Source organism: Gekko japonicus, unplaced genomic scaffold, assembly GCF_001447785.1.
Source record: "Gekko japonicus isolate JY-2015 unplaced genomic scaffold, Gekko_japonicus_V1.1 scaffold2496, whole genome shotgun sequence".
Classification (NCBI taxonomy): Eukaryota; Metazoa; Chordata; class Lepidosauria; order Squamata; family Gekkonidae; genus Gekko; species Gekko japonicus.
Genome location: NW_015160297.1, coordinates 214,131 through 225,690, shown reverse-complemented (window position 1 = coordinate 225,690; position 11,560 = coordinate 214,131). Strand labels below are relative to the sequence as shown.

The window sequence follows — 11,560 nt, the reverse complement described above, 5'->3', positions numbered from 1 at the left end:
ACATTTTTAGTAATCAAGTCAAAATACCCAATGGGATAAAAATGGCACGTAAGATTTCCTATGTAATCATCATCTTTATTATAAAATTAGTAAATATGAATCTGAGTATACAGAAATATTTTAACATCTCAGCTATCATACAGAAATATTTTCATCAAAACAGACTGTTAAAACTATGACAAGTATTGACATTCCTTCATCAAGTGTTGCTTTCTAAGTTTCAAAATGTTAAAGCATTGTGCTGCCATAAATACACAAACATTATTTATTGATTAAAATATTTATATCCTACATTTTGTCCTGTGAGGTAGCTTGGAAAAAAACAAGATTTTACAAATCTGGTCAGAGCGAAGGGGAAGGAACCATATTTGCAGCAGTTGCATATGAAGGGGAAACATTCATTATTTCTACTTTGATTTGCTAGGTGCTTTACAATCGTTATCTGCATGAAAAGTTCTTTTTATGCAGCTGGCTTCCTTTCTGAATCTGTTCAGACTGCAGCCGCTGTATTTTGCCTTCACAACTGTGTGAGATGGATCACTGCTCCAACCATGTCATGGGTAGGGAATTAAGGCAGGGCACCGGCTCAGTTTTGGTTATGACTGTCCAATGGCCACACTATGGCTGCGGTCACACCAGCAAGGAAATACGGGCGGGAAGCAAGGCTGCTTGCCCCGGGGCGAACTGACGCGCTTTTGCGCAATCAGACTTCCGCCCGCCCCGCAGTTCCGGATGATACTGACGTTTCCCTGGTGGCTTTTTACAATACTCCTGCGGTGCAACGAGAAGCCCCAAGAAGACTCCGGGACGCTGGACAGATGTGTCTGTCTGATCGCGTCCCTTTAATCCGTGGGGGAATTGCATGTCTGTTGCAGCTTCTTGTATGTATGATCGCAGCCTATAAGTACCTGATTAAGTCAGGTTGCCCCGATCCAGGTCCAGTTCTCTACTTATTAGGCAGCACTGGCTCAAAACTCTCATTTGAAACGTTTGGAGAAGTGGAAGTAAGACACGAGTACCAACTGTACCCTGAACTGATAATATACAGTACTGTGAATGCCAGGATGGAAGATGAAGCACAGCCCAGGGCCTGTGTCAGTTACAAAGCTCATCAGAATGCCCCTTCTTAAGTATAAAATGCCACCAATTCACACAAACACAGCAGAAACTTCATCAGCAATACCTAAAAGGCAACCAAATGAAAATTACCATTGCATCATAACCAAAACGGAGCCGGTGCCCTTGATAAAATGGGGGGATTTTTTTTTTTGCAGTTACTTGTTACCCAGCTTTTGTATTGCATGAGTATTTAATCCTTATTTTTAATGTCTTAAACATGACCGATTAGGGATCTTCAGGATTTTTCTTGTAGAGTGGCCCCACAGAGAATCTGCCACTCTGGATGAGTCTAATCATTGCACTGGAAAACAATTACAATTAGCTTTAGAAGAATAAGCAATGCTATTATCATTGTATACACCTGAGCTCAATTTTTCCTAATTTATGATTCAAAGCCAGCAATCCTTAATTGGCTAACTTCATCTATCAGCTTTAATGGGATATAATTTAGCATATGAGCAAATTGGTCAGGCAGGCAGGCAAGACAGCCTTCAGTGTGACTATACAATATTTGACATCTTTGACCCTTAGGGCAGGGATAACATGCTTGCCCAGAGAACTGAAAAAGCTCTTACAACAGGACCCTCCAGGTAATACATCTGTACTTGCATCCATTCCAGTATCTGGTTTAAATAATCGTGATACCTTCTGCTCAACTTACCACAGACATTGGAACCTATTTTAACATGAGCATAGCCATCTATCCCCCATGAACATCCCCAAGAGTTCCATAAAATCCAGTAGGGGATGGTACCGGTAAAATAACCTAAGTAAGCCTTTACGTCAGCCACACAGAACAAAGACAATAATTACATCTTCAGCAGAGCCTCATTCTTGTAGTGCAAGGATGTGCCAACTTATTGTCTTCCTTGAAACTGCATATTAAGTTTGCACTAAATGCAGAGACACAAAGTACAAAAGGACCGAGTATGTACCACAATACAAAGGCTAGATCAATGGAGATTCAGCAAAGAAAGGTTCACAACCTAAATTTAATCTCGTGTGCAATACTGGTAGCAATTGTGTACATGAGTTGCGCATACTGCTGACCCAGCTAATGAGAGAACACATGTCCAGAGCCCCTATTCTGAACTCCTTAGGAGAACACCAGGCCAACTGCAGAAACTAAGGCAGATAAGCCTGCTCAGACCCCTCACCAAGTACAGAGAAAGACAGTTCCTCACACAAAAGCATACTGTGAATCCAGGAGCTACAACAGACCTGCATGTCTCCTTGAAACTTTACCCAATAGAGTACATTCAAGCTGTTATGTTTTTTTAAAAAAGCTTTCAGAGTTTAGGCTGCAGGTCTAAAATGTAAACTGTATTTTGTTGTGTCTTGAAGAATCTTTTGGCTTAGTGACTGAATGCACACATTTTTTTTAAAAAAAAATATTCTAATTGTTACCATTTTTAACCTGTGAGAATACTTATTTGGATGGAAACCAATACCAGTGACATCAGGACTTCCTTCTGAGTCAAATGACATGGACCTGAACTGATGTATAATAATTGTTAAAGAGTAGCAGAAGGAATGTTACCTGTTGTATCAAAGCCAGTAATGAGCACAGCATGATTTGCTTCTCCACTGGAACAGTGGTACTATATGACACCACCCAAGTAATCATGCCAGCTAACCGTATCTATAATTGCCACCAAAGGCCCCCATTTAACAAGTATGTTCATCATTTTTTCTTCATGTCCACTGCAAGACAAAGAAACATGCCCTAATAATCAGAAAGTTATCTAGCATCAAATTAGACTAAAACAGTCAAGCCCCAGGCAGCCTGGCTGGAGAGGAGACAACCCTTTGAGTTACCTATCCATTGGGTGAGGGATTACCCATCACTCACCTATTTTGGCAGGCCAAGAAGTTCCTGTATTATTGTATGCAGATGATGCAGCCTTGTTATCCAGATCTGAAGTTGGCCTTCAGAAAACAATTAATGCTTTCTCTGAGTATTGCAGTCAAGAGGGGCTCACGGTAAATTACAAAACAAAATACAAAATCATAGTTTTTACTAAGAAGTTAAACTATAAATGTAAAGTATGGAAAACTAAAGATGGGGAAATGGAATTGACAACTCATTTTAAATATTTGGGAGTGGACTTCTCCAAGAATTTATCATGGAAACATCTTAATTTAGCCCAAGATACTGTTAGACCAAATGTCAATGCACTTTTGAGATACTATTACTCTACAGGTGGCCAGTATAGCCCTATGGCTATTAAAGCATTTAACACAAAAATAATACATCAGTTCCTATATGGGGCAGCCATTTGGATCTGTGCAGTTTCTAAATCCTTAGACAAAATATTAACCCAATTCCTGCGTTGAATTTTAGGAGTCCCCAAGTGCGTAGTGGGAGCTGTTCTTAGGCGGGAGCTAGCACAATGCTCCCTAGAACTTAGAGCTTGGTTGGCTGCTTTCAGATTAAGACTGAAGGTTTGCTTTTCTAGTCCATCGTCAGGGAGTTTGATTTACAGACTAAAGGAGGATAATTATAGAAATACCTGGTTAAATCAAATAGACAAGAAACTGAACCTCCTTGGCCTCCCAACTCCATATTCAGAAAGACTTTGTACCTGCGCTTCTGGTGAGATTGAGACACTGACACATCTCCTTTTGTTTTGTTCTCATTGGTTAGCTCTTAGGTCATATTGGGTATATCCAATTTTATCTAAATACCATCTTCCACTGGAGCTATGGGTGGTCTCTTATCTGCTGAAAGATACTGACCCGACAACCACCACTTCAGTAGCAAAATACTTAGCCATTATAATAGCATTGAAGCATAAATAATTGCTGCTAAGGGGAGGTGTGCAGTTTTTGGTTCTAATTATTTTCAATTTTTTCAATTTTGTGACTGCAATGTCTTATAGTTTTATATTTTAAACCTTTATACAGTTTATATTTTATTTGGATGTGAAATGTTAGCAGTTTTAAACTCTTACATTGGTATTTTACATGTTTGCTGTATTCTGTGGGTGCGCTTCAGACCATTGGTCATGTGAGCTAAATAAATAAATTGAAATTGAAAAACAATTGGGTGAGGGATTATTTGCTGGATGAGGCAAAATGCTGTCTGTGTATGCAAAAGATCAGGGGATCTCTTGACCATGTGATAATAAAACCAGGTAAAATTAGCTGTGACTACTGAAATGGTTACATCAAAGCTGCTGCAATAAACCAGATAATGTGGACAGGCTTGACTTGACTTGAAAGCACTACTGAAGGCAGCTGTGTACTTGTGCAGAGACTAATGCAAGCTTCCCGCCCAGCTATACACATGAAACCCCTGTCAGACTGCCAACAACTGCACCCATCCCTTGTCTAGAAGGGGAAGTGGAACCGTGGTTTTGATCCAGCTATCCATGTATGCTGCAGAGGAATGCTGCCAAATAGACAGCCCAGTATCTGTCTTGCCACCCAGCAGCTATGCTTCAATACATGCTTTCCTGGTCAGATTGCCTGAGACAGCTCTGGCTGTCACAATAATCTTTCCTGCATTGTAAAATGTTTCAGAGGCCATTAATCTGACAAGCAACAAGAACTACAGAAAATGAAAATAATCCCTCACACTACTGTTTTTGTTTTATACACTGACCTTATTCTTCTCCATCATTATAGGCATATAAAGAATCACGAATGCAATTTGTGTCTTTTCGCCCTATTCTATCTGTATAAAAATAATTTTTGCTGCAATAAATTGCGTAACCTCAAATGAGAACAGTGTGTTGCTTTTACAAAGTGTACTCAATCTCACTGTTTGCTCAGGTTGCATGAGAACAACCATGTATATATTGCAGAGGAAACCAAACAATACTGACTCCTTTTTATGGACAACTAGGTCATGTATATCTTGAGACATTGTGCTTCCATGAGGTTCTTTTAAAAACCTGTCATGCAGTTAGTTAACAACTCTGTTCTGCTCTATTTTTACAAGGAAAAGGAAATAATGGATGGAATTTTACACATGTATAACAGGCAGAGTTCACTTTACCTGGAAGACAAGAAACTCTTAGGATTGCCAACCTCCAGGCGGTTCCTGGAGTTCTCCTACTATTACAATTGATCTCCAGATGACCAAAATTGGCTCCCCTGGAGAAAATGGTTGCTTTGGAGGGTGGACTCTATGGCAGTGTATACCCTGTTGAGGTCCCTCCCCTCCCCAAATCCCACCCTTCCCAGGCTTCACCCCTCAAATCTCCAGGTATTTCTCAACCAGAGCTTGGCAACCTTAGAAGCTATTGGGTGTGGAAGAGGGGCAGGTCTCAAGCAAGGCCTGAAGGCCAGCTTGTGAATATACTGTGGAGAAGCATGTCTTTTCTGAAGAACATCTGTTCTGATTAACTGGTTTATTTAATTCTTCATAACAACAACAGCAATGTTAACATTTCTAAGCAAACCAATTTACGAATTGCAGACCAAATGAAGTGCTACTAACAATAGTTATTTTTAGTCATCGTTGCTAGAATCAATAAGCTAGCCTGAGAAAAGCAGAATAAAGAGACTTAGTATTACCTGAAGTCAAATGCAGCATACCCTGTGATTGAGACTCCAAAATCCGAGCGACTAAAATAGTGGCATAATCCCGTTTGCGCTTTAAATGGATCCTTGGAATACCTCACTAGCTTCACATGGGTCTGAAAGAAGACAGTTCAAATAAAATGACTGTGATTAAATGTTAATATACTTAAGATGGAAAAAGCTGCCTTTGAAATGGCAGGGCTTGGTATGACCGGGTCATGGAACCCTTTCAAACAAATGTTTGGCTTGCTTAGGCATTACATTCTCTGGACAGCAAGGTAAAGAGGTAGAACAGGCTGTCACAAACCTGAGACTGCTCTTGATCTCACCTCCTACAGAACTTGGGGCTAGGGGGAGAAGTGTCTGGTCATCAGATGCCTTGTCAGAACAGGCCACCTGATCAGATGCTGGAATGAACAGCATATCTCTGTTTCCATCATGCCTTGTGAGGTTCCATGAGGTACCTACCTAACCATGGCTGCAGAGCAAATTCTGGACTAGAAGACTGACCTTTGTTTAATTCAGTAGATTAGTGTTTTTGACCATTCTCAGAGTCGTCTCCTCTTTACCAAAAACTGTCACTCATTAACAGAGACTGTGGATTTGTGAGAAGTAACTACCTGATTCAGCCAATTCAGAGCGCTGATAGTAGAGCCACCATTGCAACCGTTGTTGTTGTATGAACAATCAATGACCTGTTGTACGCTGAGTTCTTCCAGAACATTCCCTTTCATTGCATAAGCAGACTCTATGCTGCCAACAACACTAAAAGCCCAACAGCCTCCACACTAGAAAGGAAAAACATAAGAAAATCAGAAATCTTTACCAGTCCTGCTCATAAATTCCTATTTTTTAAAATATTTCAGTATAGCACCTTAAAGCTATATTTGACATTATACTCTGACTGTATTTGCTCAGCATATTGCCGGTTATTGGGCTCTTCTGGGTTCCTTCCAGCAAGTCTATTTTTACTGCAGGTGGAAAGACTTCTGTGACTTTTTAATCTGGGATCTGTTGAAGCTTCTTTGCAGTTTTCCCATTAGCTACTAGTTGTAGAAAAGTTACCCTATACAACTCAGAAATAATGCTATAAATACATGCTCTTCCTCACTATGACTAATAAGAAGATATCATCTCCAGTCTAGAAAGGATACCGAGACTCCCCATCTCATGATTTCAGGTTGTCATTGAAACACTTGAGAGCTGCTTGCCCCTGTATAAATCGATGGTACGACCTCATTTGGAATACTGTGTACAATTCTGGTCACCACACCTCAAAAAGGATATTATAACATTGGGAAAAGTGCAGAAAAGGGCAACTAGAATGATCAAAGGGTTAGAACACCTTCCCTATGAAGAAAGGTTAAAGCGTTTGGGGCTCTTTAGTTTGGAGAAACGACGGCTGAGTGGTGACATGATCAAGGTTTACAAGATTATGCACTGGATAGAGCAGGTAGAGAAAGAAATACTTTGTATTGCGAGACACGTCTAACAATGGATTGATCTCAAAAGTTTATAATATCTTATTGAAATCCAAGATTCCAAACTGCCATTCTTATCAGGATGCCTGGCATAGAGATCTGGGAAGAGAACTAAGGCAAGACCAATGGCGTGAAATATGGCACTCTCCAGCTTTTACTTCCAAAGCGATCCCAATACAAATACAAACATATAAAGTAATCTCTAGGTGGTATTTAACCCCAGCCAGACTCATTACTTCATCGATATCTGTTAACTGTTTGAAGCAATGTGGCCAAAAAGGGACGTTTATTCACAACTGGTGGACGTGTAAGGGAATTCAGTCATATTGGGAGCAAATAATAACAGAAATTGGTATATAACAAAAATCACACTTTAATTAAATCCAGAGTTGATTCTTTTAAATCTCTGGGAAACCTTAAAAGTTTCTAAACTTAAGAAGATCTTATTATGACAATGGTCACGGTAGTAAAAAATATTATAGCTTTAAAGTGGAAAGAAAAAGCTACCCCCACAATTCATCTCTGGTACACAAAATTGTGGGATTATTTTATTATGGAAAAAATATCAGATGATATTCAATGTATAGACTCACAGGTTAAGGATTCATATATTATCAAAAATGGGCTGCTTTTTTGAAATGGAAATTGCAGCATAATGATTCGTCAGACTTTGAACTATGGGTCAATTTTGGTTTTGTTATGGCAATTAACTAATGTTAATTTTCTGTGGTATATGTACTATCATAACAGTGTAACAGATGTAGCCTGGTTGAATTTTGAGATATATTTTTTCTCCTTATTTGTGTATTTTTATAAATTGATACTTGTAATTTCTTCTCCTTCAATAAACAAACAAAAAAAGAATTCGTGGGCACTCAATGAAATTGCTGAGCAGTTGGGTTAGAACGGATAAAAGGAAGTGCTTCTTCACCCAAAGAGAGATTAACACATGGAATTCATTGCCACAGCATGGATGGCTTCAAGAGGGAATTAGATAAATACAAGAGGGGGACCCGCGATACTCGCGGGGGGGGAGAAGAGCTCCGTCTCCTCCATCCCCCCCTCGATCTCCCCGAGGCGGCGGCTCCGAAAAGGAGGAGGAGGAGGCGGCGGCGGTGGCGAGGCCGGTCTTCGCCCGCCCGCCAGCCAGCCGGCGGGCCAGCTCCCAGAACTCCGAGGAGGAGGCGGCGACCGCGGCGGCAAAGCCGGTCCTTCCCCCGCCTGCCCGCCGGCTCCAAGGAGGAGGAGGCGGCGCGGCGGCGAGGCCAGCTACATAGCGTTCCCTGCGCATGCACAGGGGACACTCTGTCACTTTCGGGGGGATTTAAACATCCCCCCGAAATTTTTTTCAACTTTTTATTTTTTGTGCACACGTGGGGACTGGCCCATGTGTGCACAAACCTCCCCCGGCCCCCCAGCTGCCCCCGGAGCGCTGATTTAGCGATCCGCACTCCGGGGGCAACTTCGCTATTAAATATATAGATATGGAGCAGAGGTCCATCAGTGGCTATTAGCCACTAGGTACAGATAGGAACTTTCTGATGCACTTTATTCTTGGTGCTTGGGGTGGGGGCAACAGTGGGAGGTCTTCTAGTGTCCTGGCCCCACTGCTGGACCTCCTGATGGCACCTGGTATTTTTGGCCACTCTGTGAGTGAGTATTGGACTGGATGGGCCATTGGCCTGATCCAACATTGACTTGTCTTATGTTCTTATGTACAGTGTGGTATAGCAGTTGGACAAGGAAGGACTAAATTGTGAGGATAAACTGAAGGAGGGGAGAGCCATGCAATGTATCCATAAATGTCTGCACAAAGATGTTAGGCTAATATGAAACACAGAACTTACCGTTTCTTGATTTCTCACTGATGTAACAACATTTTTATCTCTCCAGTCAAACCTTACTGGTAAGGGTGTTTCTGTTCCCTCTTGTTCTTGAATGTATTTGGGAACTGAAGATGTACTCCATAAATGAATAGCTGAAAAATAAGCCAAAGACCTATACCTGTCTGGGTTTCAGTGCAGCTGTAGCCTGTTCAGATATTTTGTTTCTAAAAGCAAGACACTTCAGAGTTAGATGATCTTTCGATTTTACTTAACATACATTCACATCCGTCAAGTTATTAAAGTGCAAGCTGGCCAGAGCACTTTGAATTCATACTCTAAATATAACCAAACTATAAGACAGGACCATTGCCTGGTGAACCCAAGATATAACACTTTTGTGGGTAGCTCTTGATATAGCATTTTTCCTTTTAATACACAGACTCCTTGTCTTTCTGACATAGCAAGCCTTCACCTGTGTCCTGAGCACTCTAATACAGAGTGACCCCAAGCCACATTCTGTTGCTATAGGAGCTAATCCATTAAATATATGTTGTCTAGGAGCATCCATGCTATGTGCAAGATAATCATCAGGTCCATCCCAGGTATATAGGTATAGTAAATATGAATAAAAAGAGTAGTAAAAAGTGATCATATTATTATTAACAATAATATTAGTTATAACACTTTCAGCGTTCAAAGCATTTCATATACATCATCATATTAATCCTTCCAACAGCCTTGTAAAGTAAACCAATATTATTACATGGGGAGTGCACAGCAGAAGCAAGATTAGACCCAGGACATTAATGAAAGTTGGCCATGCTGGGAGAAAAAAAACATTATCATTATAAAACCATGTACCTCTAAATTCTTCAGGAAATAAGTGGGAGAACTGATTTATTCCATAGAAAGCAGTGATGTTGTCACTTGGTGAAAATGAATTCAATTTCCTAATTCTTTTAACACTTTCCTTAAAAAAAGAGAGAGAATAATTGCACCCATCAAATTTATATTTGTATACAAACTTTTTGTGCCTGTGGTCACTGCTGGAATTTTTAGAACATGGAGAGGAACCACTGCAAAAATGGCTGTCATAGGGGCTGGGGGCCTTTCACAAAATATTCAGAAGTTTTAAGTCAAGCATACTTCTGTGATGTAGGCAGCTGTTTCCAAAGAGGTGCTCCCTGAAGACAAAAGATTATACCTCCTGGGTTTTTCTGAAGCACCTCCTGCTCTGATGAAATGGAGGAAAATAAGGATCAACTCAACACTTGGGGAACAAGATTGCCAAACTGGAGATCTCCTGGAATTACAACTGATCTCCAGATGACAGATATCAGTTGGGAGATGGCAACCCTATTTGGGGAAGAAGGAAGTGGGTAGCAGGGAACACAGCGGCATGATACCCATGGACACTACTTGGGAATTACTGGCTTAATCCATGGGTCAGTTTTTGTATTACCAGGATGGTATGGGAGTCAATTTCCCAAAACACAGTCTCACAGTGACCACAACATCTGTAGAACTGACAAAGCAATGTGGTTCTTTTTACATGTTTCCTCTCCAGCTGACAACACAGGAATGGGAACAGAATCATGTTTTTCACCAGATACGACTGGAGTGGCATGATGCTGGACCAAATCACTTGCCATCTACCATTTTGCCAATGAATTTGAGGCCATGAATTTCCCAGCTCTTTTCTTCCAAATTAGAGGGTGTTTTTTTTTTTTAAGTATCTCTCCATTTATCTCCCTTTCCTTTCTGAAATAGCTTTTATTTGTCATCTGGAAAAAAGGCAGGCTAATAAATATTTTAAATACATTTGTATATATACAAACGTTTGTGTTAGGTCCCCCAGGGAACAACTATTTCCGGGAAGGGGGGGGGAATTCCAATCCAAGGCGTTAGCAATTCAAGGCTGGCGCCAAGTGGATAAAAATGGGGGGAGGGAAACCAAAATATAAGAGCTTTCCATTTTCTTTTTGGATCCGTGAAACAACTGCTCTTCCAAACGCTAGTGTGGAAACCATCAACTCTTCACCGTGCGCATTTCCAATGGAAATACCTGTAGAATTCTCATTATAAGAAGCAGCGTCTTGGGCCAGCAGCTGAATCCTACCAATCCCTGGAAGTCAAGCTATTGGAGAAGGGGACGACTGGAGTGGCATGATGCTGGACCAAATCAGTTGCCATCTACCATTTTGCCAATGAATTTCACAGCTCTTTTCTTCCATTAGAAGGTTGGGCTACCAATCCCTGGAAGTCAAGCTATTGGAGAAGAGGGCGTGGAGGAGCTCGGGACAAGCTGCTGCGGACAACCAAAGGCGCAGTCCACCAGTGCCTGGAAGCTCAAGCAAAGCCCTCTGCTTTTTCGAAGGCAGCCTCGCCATTGCTGCGGTCCTTACCCACAGGGCACTTCTTTCTTCCACTCGCTGCCTCTGGCCTGGAAAAAAGGCAGGCTAATAAATATTTTAAATACATTTGTATATATACAAACGTTTGTGTTAGGTCCCCCAGGGAACAACTATTTCCGGGGGGGGGGGATTCCAATTCAAGGAGTTAGCAATTCAAGGCTGGCACCAAGTGGAAAAAAATGGGGGGGGG

General features: G+C 41.2%; 1 pseudogene; it reads right to left on the bottom strand.

The window, feature by feature from the left end:
- Positions 1-1,148: 1,148 nt before the first annotated feature.
- LOC107114538 overlaps positions 1,149-11,560 on the bottom strand; it is a 106,485-nt pseudogene continuing 96,073 nt past the window's right edge.